This window comes from Otolemur garnettii, unplaced genomic scaffold, assembly GCF_000181295.1.
Source record: "Otolemur garnettii isolate 467f Iridium unplaced genomic scaffold, OtoGar3 scaffold00018, whole genome shotgun sequence".
NCBI classification, from domain to species: domain Eukaryota; kingdom Metazoa; phylum Chordata; class Mammalia; order Primates; family Galagidae; genus Otolemur; species Otolemur garnettii.
The window spans coordinates 14,466,988-14,473,777 of record NW_003852413.1 but is presented as its reverse complement, the minus strand read 5'-3'; the positions used below and the strand labels follow the sequence as shown (position 1 = coordinate 14,473,777).

Sequence of the window (6,790 nt, the reverse complement as noted above, 5' to 3'; positions counted from 1 at the left end):
TACAGCTCACAGCAACCTCCAACTCCTGGGCTCAAGCTAGTCTCCTGCCTCCGCCTCCCAAGTAGCTGGGACCACAGGCGCCCACCACAACGCCCAGCTATTTTTTGGTTGCAGCCATCATTGTCGTTTGGCGGGTCCGGGCTGGGGATTCGAACCCGCCACCTTAGGTGTACGTGGCTGGCGCCTTAGCTGGTTAAGCTATAGGCGCCGAGCCACTTCCTCCATCTTTAGTCTTAGTCCTGCTCTTCCGAGCTGGCTATGGTAAGCAGCTGGGTGTCATTTAGCTTTTGGAAGACTTTTCTCTTCGTGAGATATTCTGGCAGTTGTGAAAGTAGAGTGAGACGTCAGGAAGGGCCTGGTCATTGAACCAGAGTCTGGGAGTTGTGCAGGGGCTGTTCTGTTCTTACTTCCTGTGATGTTAAGTAATAGTGATAATCTGAAGCTGCTATCAGTGTCACATAACTTTAATCGAATTATGAGTTAAACACTAAAACTGTTAATTCTCTTGTTATGTTGGTAGAATTTTGATTTGCTGATCTTTTAAGAAAGTATTTGTGAATTGCATTCATATAATCTTAGGGTGGGGGTGGATAATCATGGTAACAAGTTACCTTCTGTTGAATTCTTTGATAAGCTGCCCACTGAATTTACAATGGGCATTTTACAACTCATTATCTCCTTTAATTTGCACAACAGCTCACAAGATAGTTTTTATTTCCATTTTGTAAAGGAGGAAACTTAAATGTGAACTACCTAATGTAATAGCACAAGACCCCTAAAAAGAGGAGCTGGTATTCTTTCTGGAAAGCCAGTGATCTGCTACTTCTAGCTAGTCTTCTTTTCCAGATAAGGAAATTTAGTCTTGGAGAAATTAAGTGATCTATCCAAGGTCACACAGCTCAGTAGTAGCAACATTAAACCATCCTTTTTATCTCCCGGACGGCTTATCTCAGGACTTTTGGTCCAGTGCTGGTTGTGCTACATTGTATTGAACTGCTATGGACCAAAAGACCATATACTGTGAATATTGGACGCAAATGCTTCAGAACTGATGAATCAGTGAACGGTGATTTCTAGTATGTATTAAAAGATTTCCTTTTCTCTCTTTCAGAAATTATAAAGAGCTCTGATGGGCTATTTGGGTGATACCCAGTGCAGTGAACTGCAGGTAAGCAAAGTTTAGGAGATCCTTATTTAGAAAATAGGAACTTGGTGATGCCTGAAAAAGAGATAAAGGAGACTTAATTTAGACAGAAAGGATGATGTGGGACAGGGTGGAGTGATGAAGGCTGTTGTGAAACAGTGGTAACCCAAAGAGGCAGGTCCTAACTAAGCTGGCTACTTTCGGCATAGACTGGGTGATGCACAGACTCTGCAGAGACGCTGCCTGCGGCTTTGTCAGACTAGCTCCTTTGAAGAGATGTGAGGGTAGGTTAATCTTCCACGTCTGTTCAGAATAAGTAACTAGGTAAGGGCTCAACTTGTCTCCATGTGATTGGAATTGGAGAGATCCTTCGGTTTTTGTGTCCACATTCTTGAGTGGTGATCATTCTGTGCTCTGATGAACTTGGTTAAGCGTCGTATTCTCCTGTTCCCAGCAATGTGTAGGTAGGGTCCTGAGTGACTTTATAGGTCTGTATTTTTGGAGATCTAAACATATCGATAGAAACAAAAGGTCGAACTTTCCCCTAATGGTTGTACTACTCCCATCTGTACTATTAGTCCTTCAGATTATCTTTTGCTGAAATGTTTTTCTAATTAAAGACAATTTAGTCTCGAGTATTTTTTTAATTTCACAATAATTAATCTTTTTGGTCCATAAAGTATCTTAGTCTTTCATTATTAAACTTAGAAAATGTTAATGCTAAAGACAAAAAAATTGGAAGACTTTTAACATTGTCCTTGTGAGATATCAGTGCTAATGTTTTTTGATACATTTTCAGTACTAGTCTTTTGTTAGACATCTTCCTCTACAGAAGGTTTCCGCTCTTAGCAAAGTCACTTGCGATCCTGCTTTTTGAACTCTTGTCTGGGTAAGATTTACAAGAACCTCCCCTAGCTGCTTTTTACTTGCTTGGTTTAAGCTAGAGTTTTTAGCTTTGTGTTTTTTGTAGTTCTTTAAAAAAAAAGAAAGAAAGAAAAAAAAAACAACTAACACACTTTGTCTGTTTTTTTTTTTTTTCCCTTTTAACTGTACCAGGTCTCCTGGCCCCTAGTTCTTTGATTTATCTATGAGTCCGTCACTGCCATTTAACTGATAAAGTCTACTGCTGAGTCTGCATATTGGCCTTGAGAATCTCAGAGCCTTTAATGTGGAAATACTATATATACTTTTAGGGTTTGCAGTGAAATTGGGCTTGGCTGCTTGCTAATTGTTAAAGTAATATATGGTGGTAGAGGTTGTTTGTTTCTTAAGTTTATGCTTGTTTTGCATGATTTATTCCCCATAGGTTCATGGGGATTATCAGAAAACCAATAGAGGCATTTTGCTCATCCTTGAAAAACTGGGGTCAGGGGTCTTCACAGGTTATCATGACCCAAGAGAGCATGGAAACTTACAGTCAAGATCAAAGTGAGCAGTAGAAGGAAGGGGTGGTTCTCTGCTTGAGACTTTTAGCTTGTGTCCTGGAACCCTTCCGTTTCCTTTGTCTAGTGGAACTTACTTTCTTAATGGTGAATGAATTGATATTAAATAAATTGTGAAATGTTGGGTTATTGCTCTAAAATGATTGATTTTTCTTTTGGCATTCTATTTCAAAGTATATATATTTTTTATTCACTTTTAATTATGGTGCAGAATTTGATTTTTTTAATTTACTAGATTATGAAACATTTTCATATTATAGATTTCATGATTTTTTTTTTTTTTGAGACAGAGCCTCAAGCTGTCCCCCTGGGTAGAGTGCCGTGGCATTACAGCTCATAGCAACCTCCAACTCCTGGGCTCAAGCAAGTCTCCTGCCTCCGTCTCCCAAGTAGCTGGGACCACAGGCGCCCGCCACAACGCCCGGCTATTTTTTGGTTGCAGCCGTCATTGTTGTTTGTCAGGTCCGGGCTGGGGATTCGAACCTGCCACCTTAGGTGTACGTGGCTGGCGCCTTAGCCGGTTGAGCTATAGGCGCTGAGCCAGATTTCATGATTTTTAAGAAATAGAGTTTGACTCTGTTATTCAGACTAGAGTGCAGTGACAGGATCATATCTCACTGAGATTATAGGCATGCATGCACTAGTATGCTTGGCTAATTAAAAAAAAGTTGGGGGGCTCGGCATCCATACTCAGTGGTTAGGGCGCTGCCGCGTATACTGAGGCAGGCGGTTTAGAAACTGGCCCGGGACTGCTAAACAGCATAACAACTGCAACAACAACAAAAAAATACCTGGGTATTGTGGCGGGCACCTATAGTCTCATCTACTTGGGAGACTGAGGCAAGAGAATCGCTTTAACCCAAGAGTTTGAGGTTGCTGTGAGCTGTGATGCTACGGCACTCTACCGAGGGCAAAAAAGTGAGACTCTATCCAACAAAAAAAAGATTTCATTTCTCTCTCAAATTTTTTGTGACTTTAATTGTGTAAATGACTCTTGCATTTCTTTGTTAGGTAATGTTGAATTTAACTGTTTGAGTCTCTTCATGGTAAATTGTTTATTCATATCTTTTCCTGCTTTATACAAATAACTATTGTGGGCTTTGAATGGTAAGGCTAATATATAGATAATTATTAAAAAGATAACCAGAACTTGTTCAGTAAGAAGAAGAGTATGGTCTACATGGTGAGTGATCTTGGAGATAGTGGGTGAAGGGGAATAGATGGATTATTTCACCATTTGATTCAGCAAGTATTTGTTGGGCATCCATTGAGTACCTCTGTGTCTTCTGGGTGGTTCCGAATTCATCATTGTGGTATGTACGGGGGTTAAAGCAGGAGATAGCTTGAGATTGAGTCTTGACCAGTTGGAGATTCTGGTTTCTGTTGTCTCTTTGTGGTTACTTGGAGAGCTGAGAAGACCTCTACTGTTAGTCCATCTTTAACTCACTCCTGGCATACCAGTGTGCCATGGCATGCTGTCTGAGAAACTGTTCTGAGGGATACAAAGATGAATGAAATGTTGCACCTATTGATATGGAACTAATCATCTAGTAGGAAGAATAGGGGTGCCAAAAAATGAAAGGACTGGCTCGGTGCCTGTGGCTCAAGTGGCTAAGGCGTCAGCCACATACACCTAAGGTGGTGGGTTCGAATCCCCAGCCCGGGCCTGCCAAACAACAATGATGGCTGCAACCAAGAAATGGCCAGGCGTTGTGGCGGGCGCCTGTGGTCCCAGCTACTTGGGAGGCTGAGGCGGGAGACTCGCTTGAGCCCAGGAGTTGGAGGTTGCTGTGAGCGTGATGTCATGGCACTCTACCCAGGGGGATAGCTTGAGGCTCTGTCTCAAAAAAAAAAAAAAAATGAAAGGACTGATAGAAATTTGATAGGTGCTATAAAAGGGCTCCATAGAGATGCTTGGGGATTAAGTGGAGGGAGTGCTACTGCCCCCTTGGGGATATCAGGAAACACTTCAACTGAAGAGGTGGCTTTTTTTGAGACAAAGTCTCACTTTGTCACCCTTGGTAGTGCCATGGCATTATAGCTCACAGCAACCTCAGACTCTTGGGCTCAAGCAGTTCTCTCGCCACAACGGCTATTTTTTTAGAGATGAGGTCTCATCCTGGCTCAGGCAATCCACCGGCCTCAGCCTCCCAGAATGCTCGAATTACAGGTGTGAGCCACCTGGCTGGGCTAAGAGGTGGCATTTAAATCCTACCCCCATGAAGATGAGAAGCAATAGAAAGAAGACGGCCTTCTAGAGGGAGGTCTGGGGGTTGTGTCAGAAATGTGGTGGATGTTAGGAAACTGTATATCCAAATTACGGAACATAATGGAAGGTGAGGCTGCCAAAAGATCAGGACTGGGTTTTGGAGGATGTTAAATGTCAGACTAAGGATGAGTACGATGGATTGTAGGGAAGAGAATTTAGAAACAGGCACTTTAGTTGGGTTCATAGTAATCATCTATGAAGGGCTGATGAAGGCTTGAGTTGAGTTGGTGGCTTTGGAAAGGAGGTGATAGATTCAAGAGATATTTTGGAGGTTGAATGGTAAGAAGATGTAGTGACTGATTAGGTGGGTTAGAGTGGAGGTGGGGAAGAGTTTTTTTTTTTTTTTTGAGACAGAGTTTCTGTGTTGCTCTCAGTGGAGTGCTATGCCATTACAGCTCACAGCAACCTCAAACTCTTGGGCTTAAGTGGTTTTCTTGCCTCAGCCTCCAAGTAGCTAGGACTGTAGGCGCCTGCCACAATGCCTGGCTTTTTTTTGTTGTAGTTGTTATTGTTGTTTGGCAGGCCCGAGCTGGGTTCGAACCCACCAATCCCAGTGTATGTGGCCGGCGCCCTAGCCACTGAGCTACAGGTGCCAAGCCAATTTTATTTTATTTTAGAGACAAGGTCTCATCTCTGTTGCTGAGGCAGGAGTGCTGTGGTGTCATCACAGCTCGCAGCAACCTCAAATTCCTGGGCTTAAGCTCTCCTCCTGCCTCAGCCTCCCCAGTAGCTAGGACTACAGGTGCCCACCACAATGCCTGGCTATTTTTTGTTGCAGTTGTCATTGTTTAGCTGGCCCGAGCTGGGTTCAAACCTGCCACTCTTGGTGTATGTGGCTGGTGCCGTAACTGCTGTGCTATGGGTGCTGAGCCAGGGGCATAGTTTTATATCTCAAGGCAGAGATAAGGTTGTGGTTTTTAATCATTGGGTGGCTGGAAGAGTGGGACACCAAGAATAAGGAAGTCAGGGGGAAGAAGTCTTAGGAGTTTAGAATAAAGGTGAGCTTGTTTTTTTTTTTTGGTGGACTTTAAGGAGCTAGTAGAAAGTTGAAATCAGAATTTTATTACTAGAAGGAACTTTAGAGATTTATTGGGGCAACAGCAAAGGAACTTTGGAGTCCAGAGGAGTTAGAGAAATCAATGAGGTCTCACAGTTAATTAGAGCACAGCCAAGGTGAAAGCTTCCCGATTCCTAGTCCAGGACTTTCTTCTGTCTCACACTGAGAAATGCTAAGGGGTAGCTTACCCAGGTAGCAGTGCTCAGTAGAGAGCTGAAGTGGCATAGTTTGTGTTGGGGATTGAGGACTTCATTTTTAAATTTATTTTTATATATACATATTTATGTTTATGTTTTTAGAAACAGTGCCTCACTCTGTCCCCCAGGGTAGAGTGCTAATGGTGTCATCATAGCTTATAGGAACTTTAAACTCTTGGGCTCAGCAGTTCCTTTTGCCTCAGCCTCCTAAGTAGCTGGGACTACAGGCGGCCGCCACAACACTTGACTAATTTTTTTTTTTTTTTAACATTTAGTAGAGATGGGGTCTCCCTCTCGCTCAGGCTGGTCTCAAACTCCTGATCTCTAGCAATCCACTTGTCTTGGCCTACTAGAGTGCTAGGAGTGCTGGATTATAGGCGTGAGTCACCCCAACTCAAGCCGGCCTAAAAAGTTTTTATTATGGAAACGTTCAGACACACAAAAGTAAAAGAGTATAATCTGTCCCTATGTGCTCATTGTCCAACTTCAATAGCTATCAATATTTCAGGTGTTTCTTCTCTCCACATCAATTACATTGAAGCAAATGTAATTTGGTAAAGCAAAAGTGATTTGGTGACTTTAAACTTTGCCTATTTGCAAGTAAGGAGAATTGAAGGGTTTTTTTTTTTTTTTTTTTTTTGAGACAGAGCCTCAAGCTGTCCCCCTGGGCAGAGTGCCGTG

General features: G+C 42.6%; 1 protein-coding gene across 2 annotated transcripts in view; it reads left to right on the top strand.

Annotated features, from left to right (window-relative positions):
• Positions 1-6,790, top strand: part of HELZ (helicase with zinc finger) — a 165,485-nt gene that overhangs the window by 6,586 nt on the left and 152,109 nt on the right. For both annotated transcript variants that reach the window (XM_012803215.2, XM_023511111.1), the window contains exon 3: positions 1,112-1,168. The gene's annotated coding sequence lies outside the window, so the exon portion shown is untranslated. The remainder of the gene's footprint in view (positions 1-1,111; positions 1,169-6,790) is intronic.